Consider the following 21,996-nt stretch of genomic DNA (forward strand, 5'->3'; position numbering starts at 1 on the left):
CTTTTGGAGCACAGCAATGATAAGAAATTAGGTATATATGAGACACTTTCTTCATAGAGATTTTTCTTGCAATTTATATATTGATGATTAAATTTAAAGAAAAATATAGTCAAATATGTTGTCTAGATTTTGAAAAAATTGATGCACCCCAATGATAGTGAATATAAAATTGTATATGCTTACCTATGATGTATTGATCTATAAGTTATCTGTAACTTAATCTCACTACGATGACTTTCAAAATATTTTTGCTTTATGTACATTAAGATGTTACAATTTATGTTTTTCGTCATGAATAATTTGTGAATCAAGTTATATTCTACGATAATATAACATTTGATGCTTTGTTTGTGTAATATCCCACCTAATTCTTAATAGATTGTAGTATCGGTAATGTGTTAGGAAAGAATCGTTTCAAAGAAATGACATTAAGGTAATTGTTACATGTGTATATAAAGAGCCAAAGCCCTCATTACATCTCATATTGTCCTTTTCCCTTTCACTTTTCTGAAATTAAATCCATCCTACTCTCCACTCTCTCTCACGTATATCTCCTCCCACTCTATCATTCATAAAAAACTTTCCTAGTTTAACATGCAAATTTCCCATCATGATCTTTGGAACCTTGGGTACAAATGCTAGCTTAATTTCATTCCCTCCCTTCACTCTTTCCCCACATGACCGAACCCCATTTCTTATTACCTTAACCCCAACCTTTCTTCCAAAATCATAAATCCAAGTTTGCATGCTAAAAATTTCACCTCCAACCATCTCTTTGAACTAGTTGTAAGCTTCAATTTAAAGTGGGTAGAAGAATATTGTTAATGTTATAATTTTTAATGTATGCACTACTTTATGCTTAACACCCTTCTAAATATTTTAGACATTTTTGTATGGGTGTTACGGTTTGGTTTGGATAGAAAATATTCGTGTTTAAAATTGAGAAAGATTGACATATTATAAGGTGATTCCAAAGATTAACTATATGTTAATTAAGACGGCATAATGAAATATCTTATGATATACAAATCTTATTTGAAGATAATAAGGGTAATGATCTTTCAAATAATCATATTTACATTCAATTACTAAAACTTTATATACATATATGTATATAACTCTCAAAGATGTTTACATATTTTGATATCACCCAAAAACACTTATAACTAATAAGATATTGTTGGGTCTCGAGGGGAGCCTGGAAGATCACCAACACTTGGGTTCATAGTAGCCTTATAAGTGAGTTGGAAACCACACTTTTACCAAAAACACTAAGACATTAGATTTATGGGTCCCTGTCACTTATAAGGTGCTCAACCTCCAATTTTCTAAGCAATGTGAGACTTCTAACTAGAAATTTTTACACAATGATCTCCCACCTCAAGTGTGTATCCACCACTTCAACATGCTTATCCCTCAAGAAAAATCATTTCATCCACAAACGGAGGAAGTATTTTTAAGTAATAGGTCTTTTGCCTTACTATTTTTCTCCCTTTTTGATAATTGAATATTTTCATGAATAAAATAAACTTGCAAAAGAAGGAGTAATAATACTAATAAAATATTAAGTTATCGAGATTATGAATCATCTCTTTTTCTATGTCAAATAGTTTATTTATTCATAATCGATGTACAATGACCTGTATTTAAGAACGGAGAAAGTATTAATTTTCTTCTTCCCCAATCTTCATATCTCTTTTATCTTTGTAGAATACATTTTTTTTTATTTTTAATTTGATATTTGAATTGTTTGTTAATTCATAAATTATTTTATTTCATTCAAAAATTTATCTATGGTTATTTGTTAAAATTGTCGATTAATGTTACTTTAAAATAATGATAAATTTTTATGGTAGTAAATTTTAAAAGGATTTAAAGATATGCTTTAATGGATCTTCTTAAAGTAATTTACACCGTTATGCAAAAAATGTGAGCAAGTATACACAATCAAAACAAGTAGTATAATAAAATCGTTAACACGATAATCGTTGATGTCACCTTCAATATTATTAAAATATCTACTACCATAACATTAATATTATTTTAAAGAAAGAAATCTGATTTTTTTAAAAATATCCATACTTAGATTTCACATTAAAAGAATTTTTATAATTCACATTAAAAGAATATTTTTTATGATTTAACAAACATATGAAAATCAAATTAGAAATAAAGAAATTTTTTTCTAGAAAGATCAAACGGATTTGTGAAATGTTGAAAAAGAAAACTAATACAATGAACAATGACTACATGCTTACTCGGCTAAAACTGTTTTCCAATTAGAAGTGATCGTGACAAGAAAGAAATCATAGCATTTCCATATAGGGAAAAACTCTATCTTTAATGTTTACCTTTTCGGTGCGTATTTCTGACATACCCAATTCCATAATGGGTTAATTTAGACTTTATATTTTTGGGTTAGAATTAGTATAAAAAGGACCCCTTACTCGCCTAATGAGAGGCACAATTTCAAAGTTAGAACAAATTATTTTTGATATTATTTGGTTTTCTGCTATTGTGTGTATTTACGCATTCAGGTATAATTTCGTAGCTTAGTCTTTTTGACTTAATTTTTTATTATTTATTATTTATATTAATTATTTTTTTAATTTTGAATTTGAATTATTGTAATTAACTTTGTTTTTGTTCTTTTTTTTATTGAACGTGTAATTGATAGGTTGATTTAAGTGCATGAAGTTAGGTTTTTTTTTGTTCTTTATGTTTGAATCGAGTTTTTATTTTTCATCATTTTTTGGGGATGATTTTACTATTTAAAGTGACATTAAAACTAGCAGATGGTTTTGAATGATTTTTTTCGAGGTGTTGTAGATGATTGTTGGATTTCTTAGGTGTCAACATAGTTGGGATTGTTGTATGGTGCTTAAAAATTTTTGCTTAAAAATTCACAAACGGGTGTGGATTTGTTTAATTATTTATTTAAATTTGAATGAAATATTGGTACAATTTCTTTAGTTGGGATTGGTGTATGGTGCAAGCAAGACCTTGTTGGTTTTGAATTTTGATTAAGCTAAGTGAGATTTATTTTTATAAAAAAAAAAACAAAAAGTTATAATCTTTTATATTGTTAAATTTAGGGTTAATGGTGTTTTACCCCCCTGTAATATAGGTCATTTCCGGGTCTACCCCCTGTAAATTTTTTTTTTATTTACCCCCTGTGAAATTTTTTTTCTTGAGAATACCCCTAATAGGCCATACCAGAGGTTAAACGAGCATCCCACACCCAAATTTTTATTTTATTTTTTTAAGAAATTTTGGTTTTTGTATGGCCTATTAGGGGGTATTCTAAAAATTATTTTACAGGGGCTAAATCAAAAAATTATTTTACAGGGGGTAAATCCGGAAATGACCTATATTACAGGTGGTAAAACATTATTAACCCTTAAATTTATTTACCATGAGAATAGCATGTACAGTTTTTCGAGTGTTGGATAAGCATCAATTTTTTTACTATTGTCAATTTAGCATAATTTCTTTATTATGTTAAATTCTTTTTTGTTTTAATCATGTTTTAGCTATGGTTTTTATGCTTTTATTCTTTAGCTTCAATATTTTGTAAATATCGGTTTGATTGGTATGTCTAATCCTTTCATGGATGCTAGATGGTGAAAATGATGATGAATTTCTTGAGAACCCATACTAGTTTTTCTTTAGAAACTTTTTCTACACAACTATTTTTATGAGTGAGTGGGAAATGCATTAAGCTTTATCGATTTAAGAAAACCATATCAGCTATTAAGTATTTATTTTGAAAGCTTTTTGGGGACCATATAAATATTTGTAGAAATAGATTTGTTTTGTTGGAAACCAGGTGCCAACAAAGGCCACTTCAATATACTTTACGAGTATGAGTTTACTTGGATATATTCCATTATGATATGTTTGTATTGTTGGAATAATACCTTTGCAATTGTTAAAATTTACTTGTTTTGCCCACAAGGGAATGCCCTTATTGACTAACCTTTTATCTTTATTATTGTATGAACATTATATTATAATGGTGAGCACATGATCATTTCTACTATTTCAATATTCTTAAATGTTTTAAACATTCGTGGACTGCCAAATATTCTGGTTTCTCAAGGTTTTGTAGTAAAAATGGAAGAGAAACCCTCAAAGTCATTGGGTGAAGTTGCACTCAATCAAAAGCGAAAGAGGGATACCCAATGTGTTGAACATCGGCGGGAGTCTCGGCACCAACAAGTGTGGTTGGAGATGTATGCAAATCGAGATGACTCTTGTCCCGATATTTCCAAGTCATTGGTCGGTTATTATTTTAATTATAAGAAAAGTGGAATACCGAAACGTTTGATGTTCTATAAGAATGGTGAATGGGTTGACTATCCGGAGGATGTTGTTGACTTGGTTAGAAAAGATTTCAAAATAAAGAAGGCAGTTGTAGAAGTAGAGTTAGATGGCCAAGAGGTTGTGCTAGATTTTTTGCATATGCATCATGTGAATTTGAAAACATGTTTGCAACTACCCATTGCGTGGATTGATGAGGAAGGAAACTACTTTTTCCCTAAATCTTTTGTTGATTCTACTAAAGAACTCAATAATATAAGGGAGCAGGAGGGTGAAGAAAGTCCTAATAAGAAAGAACCATATGAGACAAAACTACATATATCCAATGAAATAAATGGGATGGATGAGTCCATGTTAAGAAAGTATAGCCGAGAGTCGGATGATGCAACAAAGAATGTAAAAGTTGTTGGTCATGTTTTGACTAACAAAATGGGGATTCGAAATTTTGCTATAGATCTTAACAAAGAGCCGGACATAGATTTAAATGATTATTACGAATCTTTATATGAAAAATTGGATGCGGATTCTGCACAAAAGATGTTTCTTACAGGAATGAGTTCATTGGGCATTAGCAAGTCTGATATAGTTGAGATTTATCGCAGCTCGGGAAAGTCAATGCAAACACGACTACGGTTATTCCAAAAGCAGGTTGATATCACAAAAGGAGTTCGAGGGGAAGCTAATGTTCGCTATGCCTGGCTTGCTTGTTCTAAAGAGGAATTCTCAACAATGATGGAATATGGACTTAGTCAATATAAACTAACACCGTCCAAATGCATATATGGCTTTGGTGTTCATCTTGCACCTGTTACCCACCCTTCGTCCGGTTAGTTATCATATGATAAACATTGAACTTCATACATTTTTATTATTATTATTATTATTATTATTATTATACGATATGTTATCATAGATTATTTTTCTGGATTTCTCAAAGGATTTAGTTTTCCCATGTTCACAGTTCACCTTCTTGTGATGTTGACGAAAGTGGAATTAAGCGTATGTTCTTATGTCGTGTCATAATGGGGAACATAGAGCTTCTTCGTCCCGGCGGTAAACAAATTCGTCCAAGTAGTTGCGAATATGATAATGGGGTGGATGACATTCAATGCCCAAAGTGTTATGTGGTGTGGAACATGAATATGAACACACATATCTATCCCGAATTTGTTGTTAGCTTCAAGTCCCCTTTGGTTTTTGAGGGTAATTTAATGTTCCTTTAGAAAAAAATTATGTCGTGTGTCAATGTTAGATATATGCTTTTGTATGACAACATGCTTTACATTTTAGCATTACATAATTATCACCGAAGGGTGAAGGAGTTAATCATTGACAAACCAATTGATATGTAAAACTTTTCAACTTGTTGAATGCTTTACTCTAATTTGGCAAAACAATCGTTTGTATATGTTGCTAAGTTATATGATTGATATTTCTTTCAACAACGGAAAGATCCTCTTGATCACGACACTTGATTTTTTTGTTGTTGTTTTGAACAGAAATGTTTGTTTAAATGAGAGTAAGAAAAAACGGTATCGACATTCTACGGTGGACACTGCATGGCTTTTTCATGAGTTTTGCTTCTTATGGTTTTCTAGTTTTCTATGTAAAAGACAATGTTATCACAATTTTTTTTAACTGTTTTTAAAATCTAACAATGATTTATTTAGTGCACAACTTTCCATTCTAATATTTTTTATCTTCGGTTTTAATACATTTACGGTTTTATCTTTTAACCGTTTTGCTTCTTTGGGGCATTCATCTTTTGAGATTTATCTTATAGTTTTTATTCCTATATTGTTTTCCTTTATTGCCTTTATCCAAACAATTTTGGTTTGTGGTATGCCTCGGGTAAAAGCTACTAGTGTTTACGGTAACATCGAAGAACTCCAAGTTCCGCTCGGCTGCCTTTTCCCATTCCTTTTTCCGTGCTTTTATCTTCCATGAGAAACGTGGTTCCTTCCCATATTATGTTTCTTATCGACGCCCAATATGCGTTGTTGATGGTATGCAAATGATGTCCAATTTATGTCAATGTCTTACATAGTAAAATGTCACTAATGTATCATGTCGTGCTTGTGCGGTCGAATAAGATTTCACGTGATGATTTCATGTCGAAGTTGAGGTCGGTTGTTGGAAATGATGTACTAAAATCTGCAAGTATACAATGTTGTATCCAAGGTACAAAATTTTTTTTTCTAGAAATATTTATTTGGTTTGCTATATGTTTTGATCTTATCTCGTTAAATATGTTATGCTTAAATTTTGGATTGTGTAATCATATGATCTATCTCTTGCAATTTGATTATGCCTTCTAATGTTTAGTTGGCTTCTTGCGTAGACCACCAGGTGGTGGATCAAATTTCTTAAACGTTAAGCAAGAGTGAGGCTTTAAACAGAGGAGCCAGAGATCTTACACATGGAGTTAACTATTGTCAACATGGAGTTCGATATTATTTTCTTCTAGGAGATTTTTTTTTGTAATTTCATTTTATCATCTAATTCCCAATTTCGATCCGGAATTATAGCAAATGTTTGATTTGGGCCCTAAGTAATAAGAAATTTTAAAAAAATTGAATTCCTAAAGTGTAAATGTCATTTAATTAAAGATAATACGTTTTATTACGTTAAATAATCTAATGAAACTATCATACTTCATACGAAAAGCAATACCTGCGAGAATATCCAACTCGTCGTACAAAACAACTCCTACAAGAATTTCTAGATCCAAAAATCATTAACAATGTATTTTTACATCAATATGTTCTATGATATCTTTCTCAATACATAAAATGGCTAGAGCATATAACTTTTATTGTGACATTGACAGTTTGAAGTAGTTTTTGAACAATTTTAACTTAAAAAAATCTCTTTACGGATGCAGCGATCGACATAATTATGAGAATTCAATAAGCAATTGAAACATTTGATATTCAATTCCTAGAAAGATTCTCTATGGAGAAAAGTAAGAATATGAAAAATGGCTACACTACTAGGAAAAGCAAAATTAGGGAGGGAAATTTGTGACGGAAAAAATAAAATCTCTCACAAAATTCTTGGTCGCAAAATTTAGTGACGGAATTAGAGAGGGATTTCGTGTTTTCCCTCACTAAATTTTGCTCACTAATTTTTGTTTTTTTAGTAGTGCTAGAAAGATTGTCTATAGGAAATGTAATATTCAATTCTCCAATAGGTCCTTTTTTAATTAAAATGTGTCTCATTTTAGCATCAAGAATACCCCAACTTTTAGGATAATAGATATCTAAAGGTGAGATGAAGTGGTCATCGATGCCATCAATATTTGAGACATCAAGAACACTATCATGGTCATTTATGGGATTGTCATCATTCAATTTTTTATTAAATTGTTCAAGATTATCTTCTACTACGGGAAATCCATCACTATTTGCAGGCTATTATGCCCCTTTACAAATATATATATATATATATATATATATATATATATATATATATATATATATATATATATATATATATATATTTACACCCACCCCAAAACACTGAGGTACAAGTGAGCAAAGCTACACCCACTTGTGTTTTTACCAAAGAGTGCATTTGTCACTATTCAAACAAATTTTAAATTGAATGGTAATTTTGTCAATTTCAATTAAAGAAAAAAAAACAATAAAACACACGCGTAATGTAACACCCCAAATTTTTCATAATAAATTTTCATATATCTAAATATATGTTTCGCGTATATCTTACTTATTGTTGTGATTTTGTGTGAATTTGTAATTTGATAATAAGTGTGTGCATATTTTATTTTAATTAGTTCTAACTATCATCAAATTTAATTATTTATTTTATAAGTAATTATCTTGATGTCTTGGTAATTGCGTGATCTTTATTACTTGTATGTGTAATTGTTATGGTGTGGTAATTTAAACATATTCTCATATTAAAAATAATAGTTAGAAAGAATAAAAATAATAAAAAAGTATAATGATAATGACAATTACGGTGCCGCTAGTCATACTTGTGTGATCTACCCAATAGCCTAAGGTAAATGTGTATATCTTCTTCTTCTTACTCTAAAAGCTTGTAAGGTTTAGCTATTGGTTTACCCTAATTACATGCCTTAATTTCCTCCTTAACAACTTAAATGAAATCCTAATCACATGGACAAATAAATGAAATCTTACACTCTTTATTTAAAAAAACAAAAAACTCATTATTGTTCACTCTGTACATCATTTTGATTTGAGAAGGCTAACACGGCTCAAAAGACCGGCTTTGCTCCTACCAAAGCTTCATGACTTCTCAACTCTCTCTCTCTCTCTCTCTCTCTCTCTCTCTCTATCTCTCTCTCTCTTAGATACATTTTGTTCATTTCCAAGGAAAACAAAATCAATTTGTGGCTCTCTCTCACATTTTTCCAAAGATCATCTTCCACTCTTCTCATTTGGTTCTTCAAATCTGATCTCAAATAGTTTTTTAGAGCCAAACCCTACTATCACCATCTTGGTTGAGTTTATAAACGGAGCTTTCTTCTATTTGGATCATTCTGAATCCAAGTTTTGTCACCTTTGTTTTGTTTCGATGGAGCTTCAAAGGAGACTTTTTACGGTGATCGGTGTTCTGTTGTTTACACAAGGAGGGACTCTTCAACCCATCACGGTATATGTTGTTTACAAGAAGATTTCAGAGGCTTTAGATTTTTGGATTTTTAGTAAGATTTGGTTAAAAGAAAATTCTAGGGTTGTCTTATGGTTGTGATTGAACGCACGTCAAGCAAAACAAACTTCTATGAAAGTTTTGCAAAACTTATTGAATTAAGGACCGATTCAGCTTTATTACAAAAGTCAAAACCAAGTTTCACAAATCATCTAAGCGAAAAGAAGAATACAATTTTATCATATCAAATACACTTAGTTTCATGATATCATGCCATAAAATTGCAAATTATAATTCGCAAAATCAGTTGGTTCATCTAAAACTATTAATATTTCTCTCGCCGCACCTGTATTGAGGTTTGGCACCAAGTATCTATTATTTACTTTTTTTGTTTCTATCATTGTAAGTTTACCATGTAACGAGAAGACAACATTTAGTAATTTACCGAGCAAAGTGAGGAATTTGAATTGCCTCATAGATCTAAATTTTCACTCATAGGGTCAAAATCCAACAAGTAATCTTTATCTACAGGAATACAAATTGTGCGTTATCCTTTTTTGTGTCCACTTGGTGGCTCGATCACCAATTTGTATGCTATTTTTTCATCATTCCTCATTCTCTTTCATTTTTAATCCTTCAATTTTTTGTTTTACAAGAGACGCGTGATGAAAGTTTTAGTGTTTAGTCATAGATCACTAGATACAAATTATAGCATATCATCGATAACAAAGAAGGAACAAGAAATTGTGTAACTTTGAATTAGGTTGATGAAGGATAAACGCAGACAACTCCGACAACAATGAGAGGGATAACTACCCTCATTCCGTCTAGCTCTAGGTTTTCACCATGACATTCGGCATAATTAACCGTCCGATGGGATGACGAATAAATAGCTAAACGGTTGAGGGCAAGGACCTCTCATTGGGCTTATCTAAATGGTCCAACCCATCACGGTCCATTTAGTAACAATAGCCCAACCACTCAAATTCATCAACTAATTAGTGCTTAACACAATAGACCATAATTTATAATATAATATTAACTTTTAATAATTGATTATTGTCAATCCATAATTGATTAATTAAATAATTAATCCAACAGTCTCTCACTTGGATGACAATACTCAATTACTAAAAGAATTCAAAATTTCACTTGTAATAAAGAATTTGGTCAAAGCACTAATAAATCAAAAGAGAAGTGAGTTTTAATGCTGCATAAATTGAATCCGATAGGGAATGTGTCACTAAAGAATAGCCCAAGCATTTTAAAAAATGCTATAACAAACTCCCACTAACCCAAAATAACATAGACATGATCAAATTATTATGAGTTACAATACTCATATATATAAGTCTGTGGTTAGTGGTTCTGCCAATGGGTTTTCAATATTACGTAAGTCCTATATCCACATAGGTACACGAATAGTAATTACTTATAGGGATAGCCTATTAAGAGTGTAATTACATATAGTCAAAATCAATAAATGTTCTACGACATTCAATTAATGCAAGTTTTACAAAAAATGTGACTATGAAAATCCATAAAAGCAAAATAGGAAATTCAATAATCCCCAAATTGGATTAACATAGACACTTAGTTTAAAGAAAAAATGTGGATTAATGTGGCCACTAGAATGTCAATAACAAAAGAACATCTATGATTATCTCAAATTATAAGTACCACAAGAACACAATATCATACTCGATAGGAGTATTGATATTATACATTGTACTTACTATTTATGACCTCAAAAATGTGGAATGTTGGTAAAACAGAAGCACAATGTATATTTGCATGCCAAGAAATTATTGTGCATATTCCAACAAAATTGACTTAAGCATCCAATTATGATGCTCATTGAGATTGATAGAATTTTAATATATATCTCAATAGAATGAGACTAAAATTTAAAGTCTCATAAGCTATGCCATATTTTATAGTGTGCACAAGAGTATATGGCGATAACGAGAATAATATTGTGTACACATTTCTCTTGATCTCACATATATATAAACAAGAGTGAGATTTCTCATTTGAGCTCATAATATATAATGTTGTGTACACACTCCCACTAATCCCACATATATATAAACAAGAGTAAGTGAGATTCTCATTAGTGATCAGCTGATATAAAAATATTATAATAATGTTATATTCAACAGTGGGATACTTAATTGCTAGTGCAAAATTATTAACATAAGTGGTTATATAATTTTAACTAATAGAGTTTCATGAACTCAACCACATATTTTGCACATAAGCATAGCAGAATTATTAACACAAGTGGTAACTCAAGGATAATATAAAACCCCTCAAATACATATTTTATCAATGGCATACATCATCAAGAATTGAGTTTCGTAGTTAACCACATATTCTGCATTTATAATTAAGGAGAATGTAAATTTTCATTTAAGAAATTTATAACACAAAATCTCCTTTTTCACAATTAAAATTCCAAAGAATTTTATAAATATAGTAACCTTTATATGACATAGTATGATGATTATATAAAAGGTTTATTATCATATGAGTGAGATAAGTCTTTATTATTATAAAATAGGATATGAGACTCTATTCACAATTTTAATAACTCACTCAAAACTCAAATGTTACAATTATACTTCAACACATTTGAAAAAATATCGTGTTACACGCAGCGGAAATACACAAGACTTATATTTTATTATTACTGAGGATATAAAAGAAAATAGTCATAAGCTTCCATAAGTATTAAAGAATAGCAATAACATAATTAATATCCTCAATATAAGTCTCTACAATAATTTCATATCTAAAGTTATGAAACAAATAAATATATTTGTTTATGAGATATAGTTAGTTGACATGTAGAATTTTTCTCACTTGTTGAAGAATGATATTTTCTCCACTTGGTGGAGAATGATAGTTAAACTATCTTACCCACAAAAGGATGATTATGTTAAGTAATGTCATACCGATAGGGTATGTCCATCACGTTACACAATACATAGCAATGATTCTCCCACTTGATAGAGAACTAATCATGATAGTTGAATTAAAAGTTTGAAAATATTTTAAATAAAATATTCAACTATTTCTCTATCACAAAATGATATGTTAAGTAACGTCACACCGATATGTCCGTCACTCACATAACAAAGGGATAGTAGCAATCCAAAATATTTATATATATATAAAATCACATATAGTTAGAAATTTAATTCAAAATATAATAATATTGGATTGCAAAATTTATACAATTTTCTACATGTCTTTTAACAAAGTAACTTACTTATATTAATCCCTTTCAAGGATCTTAAGGATAATAAGTAAGAACTATATCATCACAATGTACAATTCTTATGTCTTACAAAATTTAAACCTTGATAGAGTATTCTATTATAATTGACATAAGTATAAACATTTTAGGTACATTGAATAATAACAACTATATTAATAACAACACATCAATGGGGTATGACTGTTACCAATATAATGTTAATCAGTTTAACAAAATTCGCATAATTGTATTCACGATAGGTGAGATTACAATTATACAAATAAATAATGTTTATGCTTAAGAGAATATGATACAATAATATCATGCATAAACAATTGTACTTAATTTACTCATCTTCGTTCATATTCAAATGATAGAAAAATGTGCTTAACAATATTTTAAAATAGCACATCATGAATATGACTTTAGAATTTCTATTATATGAAGTAGTATAATAACAAAAGTTATTATTTGAAATACAAGTGTGTCAAATAGTTTTCTAATATATCCAGAATAGAACTCTTAGAATAAAAATTTTCAATACTACCACTATAAATTAGAAAGAACATAAATACAAAATGGAGTATTATAGTAAGAAAATAGTATATAACAAAAGAGTTCTGTTTAGAATATTCTGAAAAAAAGGATTTAATTTCTATAGGATATCATAATTGCACAACAAAAGAGAAGAAGAACTAAATTTCTTCATATGTTCAATAATAAGCAATAAGTCACAAGAGGATAAAATAATTAAATAACAACTTACCTCGCAGAGTGTGACATTCATCCTTATACTTAGAGCCAATGCCTTTTGATGACTTAACGAGAATATCTTATAATATAGTCATCTCAAAATATTCCACAATAGAGAATAAACAATTATAAATAAACATATGTGAGACTCTAATTAAAAAAATAAATCAATATGATTTATATAAGAATTCAGATGTAAGGATGATACATATTTTAAAAATTGCCTCAATTCTTAATAAGTTGTTTTTATAATAGTTAACGGATAAACAACAAAGAGGGGTACAAATTTTAATTCATAATTAGAATTTTAGCATTATTCACTATATATAAAATATATAGTTTAATATTATTGTGATCCAAATATTTAATTGCGACAAGACACATAATAATATTTGTCACAAAATTTAGAGTAATAAACTACGGGTCTAGATTAGAGAGTATAGTAGAAAACATAATGTATATTAAAGAGAAATATGCCAATTTTAAATTCAATTAATATAAATGACATATATATACAACTCACTATACTCATTTTGAAAACAAAATATTATGAGGACCCTTCAAAACAATTTGTGACAAGAATCAAAGACAAGTGTCTTAGTTTAAATATGTCGCCAAAAAATGATCAATTAGTAAATTTTGGATCTTTATACTAAGACAATATGAATAATATATTTGGCATTAGAATTAATAAATTGAACCTTCTAGAAATTCACAATAGTAACATTTCAATTGATTAAATAGTTAGTGTTACTAATGTAAGAGTGAATTTTCAAAATAGTTTAGGCTCAAATATTGAGAATATATGATTTGAAGAGAAATAATTCTCAACGATCCTTTTAAGATTTGACAAAATTTTTGAAACCCATAAATCAAGAATAGTATAATAGTCAAGTTATTCTTGACACGACAAATAATTTTGAAGGTATCAACAAATCTCAAAATATATATTAATGTAGAATATTTGATGCAAGATAGAATATTTGATGCAAGAATATAAGTCCGAGGGCTCGTTTGGTTCGGCTTACACTTGACCAAAAGCAATTCTCTACAAAGGCCAAAAGCAATTCTAGCCAAAAACAACGTGTTTGGTTTGGCTTTTCAGAATTGCTTTTATCCTCCAAAAACAATTCTCCATGAAGCTACAAATCCTAGCTTCTAGCTTTTCTAGAATCAATTATAAACAATAAATATTATATTTTATTATTACAACCTATTATTTTCCTTTATTACCCTTTATCAATTCTCCTTTAGCTATGTCTATTTTAGTAATTATACATTCAAAAGCAATTCTACATAATTGTATCCAAACATAAATTAGTTTGTTTAATCAATTCTACATAATTGTATCCAAACATAAATCAATTCTCTCGAATCAATTTCGAATCAATTCTATCGTAATCAATTCTGTCGAGAATCAATTATATTCAAAGCTGAACCAAACACTTTAAAAAGAATAAATTTACATAAGTGTTATATTTTAGACTCAAATCTAAAGAATTCATGATTCAAAAGAACATAAGATTCTCATATTAGTATACATCAAATATTTAGAGATCTCAAAAGTAATTTAAATCCCAAATTTTAAGGGTATAAAATAAATCAAATCTTCCAAATATTTTGGGTACAAGATAAATTATATTTATAACCCAAAATAATATAATATTTACTAGTTAATTAGAGATGTAAAATTCCTCATTGATACATCAATCTCAAGTTTAAGAGAGTGAAATTTTTCATAAGTGTCAAATACGACTAAGGAATCTTGCCATAAAAGAATATGATATTTTAGGAAACAATTTATTCCCCAAATAATAATATATAAAATATATATATAATTGTCAAAATAATTCCAAAATAAATTACCAAAATAATCAGAATATAATAATTATATTATTATTTGGCATAAAACAAAAAATGGAACTTTAAGAGTAACGCGCACGTGTTATCACACGCTGGATCTTCTTCGCCCGGTTGGGCTGATTTTGGGTCGAGACAATCCACGACTTGACCCGATTGGATTTGGCATGATCAACAACATAAAAAAAACAACGATTTTAAGGGGCAAATGATCTTATTCCTTCAATATAGAGAAACCCATTAATTTTTATAATTGTTCACGTTTTTGAGAGAATCGGAAATCGCAAACAGAGTTTTGGAGCTTTTAGTAATCAATTGTATACACATAAAGAATTAGGCAACCATCTATTCTCAGGTTCTTTGCAAAACGAATTATCAAATAAGAGAAACGCAAGGTATTTGATAAATTTGAGAATTGTCAATTCTGATCAAAACCTTGTAGATGGCATAGTATATGATATAAACAAAACAAATAGCATGATGTATATCGAAACCATATTTCATATTCCAGTGTATACTTAATTGAACGAATCAACCAAACACATGATCAGGTACGTATAAGCATAATAGCCATAAATTGTATCTATTAGGCTCGATACCAATTGATGAAAGTTTTAGTGTTTAGCCATAGATCACTAGATACAAATTATAGCATATCATCGATAACAAAAAAGGAACAAGAAATTGTGTACCTTTGAATTAGGTTGATGAAGGATAAACGCAGACAACTCCGACAACAATGAGAGGGATAACTACCCTCATTCCGTCTAGCTCTAGGTTTTCACCATGACATTCTGCATAATTAACCGTCCGATGGGATGACGAATAAATAGCTAAACGGCCGAGGGCGGGGACCTCTCATTGGGCTTATCTAAATGGTCCAACCCATCACGGTCCATTTAGTAACAATAGCCCAACCACTCAAATTCATCAACTAATTAGTGCTTAACACAATAGACCATAATTTATAATATAATATTAACTTTTAATAATTGATTATTGTCAATCCATAATTGATTAATTAAATAATTAATCCAACAAGGCGATGCAACACACTAGATTGGTTAAGTGGACGGTTGAGGTGCCGACCGTAGGTAGAAGGTTTTTGACTGTAGGGAGTGGCTTGTGGTACTTCTTTTAGGTTTCTTTCGCAAATCAAGGTAATTGTTGTGGGTTTGGTTGGTTAGTTTCACATTTTAAGAATTTTCAAATTGGAGGTTTTAGCTATTTTTTATTTTGTAGTTTTATGTGTAGGTTTCTTCAATCCATTAAGGTAATGTATGTTCAATTCAAATGTATCTTTGCTAGCAAGAGTCTATCATCAAATGATTGTTCTTTCCTTTAAATGGAAGGTTGAAGAATCTAAGATTTGTGACCTGTAGAAACCCAACACTACTTTCTAACTTCTTTCAACAATAATAGCGGGGATAACATATCCTTTAATTGAAATCGAAATTGGAGCATTTGCTTTGTTTAATTTTTGGTTATTTTTTATTTGATAAGTTTTTTGATGGGGTGATGATTAGTGAAAGTGACAAGGGAATCAAAATGGTTTTCCCGTATTCGAGGCCAAGAAAGTTACCTCCAGAATTTTAGAAAAGAAGGATAATTGCTTGATGCCTTTTCATTCATTACTAGTAGATATATAATACAATACTCATAGTACCGACTTAACGGTAATAAAAGGACATAAGATAAGGTTACGGCAAACAAGCACAAATTCTATTCATCCAGCCTCATGGCATCCACCCATGAGGACGTTTAGTGTTGCATTTGGGCTAGGAGGTATTGGGCCGGCATACGTAGTTGGGCTATCATTACCTGCTCCATCGGAAGGCACCTTGTCCCCAAGGTGGTACGAAGCCTTCAAGAATTCCCGGCCTTCCAAAGTGGTGTCTTCGAGGGTGAATGTTCCCACCGGACCAAAGCCAACCGCTTTGGGGGCACGACGAAGTGTCCCACTTGAAGTCTAGAATTGCAAGGGGTTGAGTGTTGGTAAGGGAGTCCTCATTAGTAGAAGGATGGTGTTGAGCCGGGATTGGACCATGATGAGGCTTGAGCAATGAGCAGTTGAATACCGGTGTATCCTTGAGTTTGGTGGTAAACTCGGTCGATACGCAACCGGTCCAATTGTTTCGGTCACACGATAAGGGCCATAATAGTGTTTTCCCAACTTGCCGTAGCGAGCAGATGCCACGGATGTTTGGTGATAGGGCCGGAGTTTGACATAGACCCAATCACCAATTTTGTTAGAGACATCCTGCGGTGCCGATCGTGTGAAAGCTTCATCCGTCGCCGGATCTTCACTAGCTTTTTCTTAAGATATGTATCAAGCTCTTCGCATGAGGTGAGTAGCGAATCCACAACTTTGCTACGGGAGGAACCAGCTAGGTAAGTAGGGATGGATGGTGGTGGTTTCCCATAAGTAACTTGGAAAGGGGTGACGTCTCGTAGCAGAATGACACGTAGTGTTATAGCACCATTTAGCCAAGCTAAGAAATTTTCCCCATAGTGAAGGCTGGTGATGGACATATGAGCGAAGATATTGCTCTAAAGTGCGGTTGAGGACCTCCGTTTGTCCGTCGGTTTGAGGATGATAGGAGGTGGTCATGCACAATTTGGTACCGGAAAGTTTGAATAGCTCTTTCCAAAAGTTGCTAACAAACACGGGGTCTCGATCAAATATCGGACTTTTCGGAAATCCGTGTAGTTTATAGACCATGTCAAGAAACAGAGAGGCCACTTTGTGTGTAAAGAGTTGAGTGGGAAGTAAACCAAAGTGAGCTCCTTTCGAGTAACGATCCACTACCACTACGATTACCGTGGAACCATGATAGGGTGGGAGGCCTGTGATAAAGTCCAAGGCCAAGTCCTCCCATGTGTTGGATGGATGAGAGATAGGTTGTACTAATCCAAATGGGTTTGAGCGGAACGTATTTGGTGTGAAGACAAGTCTTGGCAGCTCTAAATATACTTCGACAATTAGTTCGCATCTCGGCCGGTAAAAATTCATCCGAAGTTTACCGAGGATTTTTGCTAGACCAAGTGTGCCCTCTCAATGGTGATTTGTGAAATTCCAATAAGAGAAGAGGGATGAAGATGTTCCCCTTGTTGATCCAAATATGACCCTTGTACAATATGAGGCCATTAGACGGCTTATAATCAACAAGTTCCACCGGATTTTGCGTAATGCGCCGGTAGAGGGTTGTTGTACTTGCAAAAAGTACAAGAGAGGATACTAGGGTTCAATATCGTATTCTAGGGTTTAGACTGATTATTCAATGCCCTAAAAGTGTTCCCAAGGGTGGTATTTATAACCTCCTTGTGGGCTTGTTTTAGCGTGACTTCAGCCCCAAGGAAGCCGGGCTTTTGGCCTTTTAGGCGGTTTCTAGCGGTTTCTAGAAGCTAAGAAAGACGGCGCCCTATTAAGGGCGCGCCTAGGCCTCATAAGCCTTTCTAGAGGGCTTTTAAGCCTTTAGGAATATTATGACGGTTCACGGCCCCCCAAACACAAGTCTTGTAACAAGGCAAAGTGATGAATCAGTAAGGTTGGTCGTATAGGATGCTTTAGAGCGTTCTAGATGTTTCTAGAAGCCTTTAGAGGTGGCGCCCTTAAGGGGTCTTGCCTAAGGCCGTTTTTGGCCCTTTTGGAGGGCGTTTCGAGCTCTTAATTGTACATTAACGGTCCACAGCCCCCGAGGCACGAGTCTTGGGACAAGGCGAAGTGATTAATTATGAAGTCGATAGTCCACGGCCCCCATGCACGAGACTTAGAACAAGGCGAAGTGGTTTGTTATAAGATTGCTTTAGAAACCGAGGGGCGGGCGACGTCTATCATTTAGGAATATTATGGCGAGCTTTGTACGGCTTGGTCACCCCTTTATATTTTTCTAAAGGTTCATAACCCCCAAACACGAGGTTCGTAAGAGCGAAATGGTTAATTCACACTCGCATCATATTTAATCATAGATTGGTGCTTTCCACGCTTTTTAGCGAAATTGTCGAGTCTTTTTTCTCTCTTTTTTGGGCGATGTCTCTCATATGGGAGAGTTCCCCAAGTACTTTAGCTTCTTGTTTATTTTTGTTTCAATTCTTGCTCAAGAACGAGATAGTCGTTTGTTTTGGGAAGTCTTCATAACTTGTTGAATCGAGGTGCTCCCCCTTGGGAATCTTCAACCTTGTCGATTCTTCCATTGTGGGAAGGGATATTTAGGAATTTCAACCTTGTTGATCCTTCCGTCGTGGGAAGCCTTGCATATTTAGGAATTTCAACCATTATTATTTAGGAATTTCAACCTTGTTGATTCTTCCATCGTGGGAAGTCTTCATATTTAGGAATTTCAACCTTTATTATTTAGGATTTTCAACCTTATTATTTAGGAATTTCAACCTTGTTATTCGGGAATTTCAACCGTATTATTTAGGAATTTCAACGTTAATCGCCTATGTGAGGTCTTTATGAAGTCGTCCTTTTTATCTGTTCATCGGCAAATTGCAATAGAGATTTTTAAGTGAGTAGGGTGTCTAATTAAAAAATTGCCCTTGCGGGGAAAGGGAGGGTAAACCTGCCCCTTTTATTGAAATAATAATAATAATAATAATAATAATAATAATAATAATAATAATAATAATAATAATAATAATAATAATAATAATAATAATAATGAAATGACAATCAAAATAATGATAATAATCTACTGTATGGGCTAGCTCATTGCTTAGAGGTGAGATTTTACGCATTATTTTTCTTTTGTTTTTGTTTTTAGGAAATCTGCAAAACAAAACTCGAAAGTCGAGAGAGGTTAAGACAATTCCATGTTTCATCTTCATATTTTTAATTGCGGGACCGTTGCTTCCTTATGCGCTCTTTTTCCACGATTTATTTTTGGCGTGCTGTTTGGTGGGTTCTCTCTTTTTGTTAATCGATCCTTGGCGGGCTAGTTTGTATCCCGAGCTTGATTTATCTAAAATATAACAATTCTTCCACACTTTCAAAGTAATCGGTATCATAAAAAAAATGAGTCTTAATCATATTTAATCATCTTAATGGAAATTAACTACTCTTTGTCCTTCTCCAATTTACTTGTCCATGTTTTCTACTCTTCTCATGTTCAATCCAAACTAACTTCTATTCAATTTTACTTACTTGACGGTAGACGATACAAATGAAAAGAATTTACCGATATCATACATATACTTGAATTAAACCAATTATATAACAAGGCCGAATTCTTCTAAGTAATAAATAATAGTAACAAGGAGCAATATAGCATAAACACAATTACGAACATAAAAAAGGATGAGTAGAATAAGCTTTCACGCATTCATGGTTATTATGGTTATTAGTGCTATAAATATGGAATCAAGTTCTACCTACTACAAGGGTATTTACCATGCTGTCTTCAAATTCAGAATGATACATAATGATAGCTCATGATTATTTAGTGGATGATGATGAATTTTAGCAAGTACCGTAGACACGGATGATGGAATAATAGTAAGTCACTCGATTGTCCACATGATCTAAATATACCTAATCTATATATATATATATATATATATATATATATATATATATATATATGCACCGAAAACATATGTGGAAGTGGAGATAACATCATAAGGTGATGTGTAGCATTCATGCAACCAACATATGATAATCAAACCAAGCGAGTGCTATGAATTAATTGAGGAAATATAGAACCTGGATGGTTTTCATTATATCAAATTGTAACAATATCACCTTGATTGTGAGAATATTAATCGCGAAAATTGAAGAGGCGTGCCACACTCCATCTGTTTTTCTTCTTATGTGCCGATCCTTTGTTGGTCTTGAGAAAACTCATAGCAAACTTCTCTCCGTTTGCTTATCTATGATCATTCAAGAGAAAACTCATAGCAAACTTCTCTCCGTTTGCTTATGATCATTCAAATTTGTCATATTCCTTTGAGGTTCCTGCACTATGCTCAATTTGATACTCTTTTTGGTTATAGCGTCATCACTTGTATTTACCATATGCTAGGTATCATTAATTTAAATCCAATGACATATAATCAAATCAAATAATATGTAATATAGACTTACTCTTTGAAAAATGACATGGAACAGCACAACACATGTTTTGTTTACATTAAACAATAATGGAATAACTTAAATGTGACCCTATTATTGGATAAATAGCATATACATTGACGAACAACGGGAACACTTAAACTTAAATTTACACCGGGGATTGTCAATCCACAAACCGTTTCTTCTTTCATATACCTTCTTAACCAAGTTTGCAAAACGGATCCATCTATCATTGTGTCTCCTATTTATCCGGTTGATATACCTTCTAAACCCAAGAACTAGCCTAGTTAACACATGCTATTTTAACTCACTTTTATTGTTTACGTTAAAAATCATGCTAGGTAGTGGAAACTTTCCTAGAAAACATTAAAAAAGGACACAACAATGTTATCACTTGAACGAGAGTTTTATTCTATGACTCAAAATCATAACCTCTTCGCCATATAATAGGGAATTGCTTATTCAAAAACCAATTACGAGGGATAGACTTAAAGTAGTACACATGGGATATTGCTACCCAATAATTGCACTAAAAGAAGAAAAAACAGACTACATAGATTATCAAACACCACCTTATAATACTTATTTAACATACCAACAGCGAAACCAATTTCATTAAGGGTATAATAAGAGCGAAACAAAGGCATTAAAATCAAATCGAATCATGGCAAAGATTATGATTATAGGCACCAGTGACGAGATCGATATAGTAGGACTGAAATATCGAGAGGTCGGTTTACCTTTTGAGGGTGCAATAAAGCCCTATGTACTCGGGGAGAAACAACAAATAAACCAACCTGAAAAGACCTTGCTCCGCCTCGCAAACCGTGAAAAGTTCTTGTCGTTGCTTGCATATGTTTCCCACCTTACGCCGTTGAAGTCTTCGCCGGACCTTGTGTTATTGAATTCTTCTTACAAAGATATGACATACATTCTTGAACAAGTCATGGTAGCCACTTTCAAATCTATTTGTCGAAACTCTATGACATCATAAATACGACTTATATACAAAAATTTAAGATGATAACGGACTACGCGTATTGGCGATTACATCATCATTAATTATACATATTAGTTGACCAAATCT

General features: G+C 31.9%; 1 pseudogene; it reads left to right on the plus strand.

The window, feature by feature from the left end:
• The first annotated feature begins 4,116 nt into the window (after positions 1–4,116).
• Positions 4,117–6,710, plus strand: LOC146899374 (inactive poly [ADP-ribose] polymerase RCD1-like; annotated as a pseudogene).
• The last annotated feature ends 15,286 nt before the right edge of the window (positions 6,711–21,996 follow it).

This window comes from Medicago sativa, chromosome 8 (assembly GCF_051527215.1).
Source record: "Medicago sativa cultivar Bolivia chromosome 8, Bolivia_mono, whole genome shotgun sequence".
Lineage (NCBI taxonomy): Eukaryota > Viridiplantae > Streptophyta > Magnoliopsida > Fabales > Fabaceae > Medicago > Medicago sativa.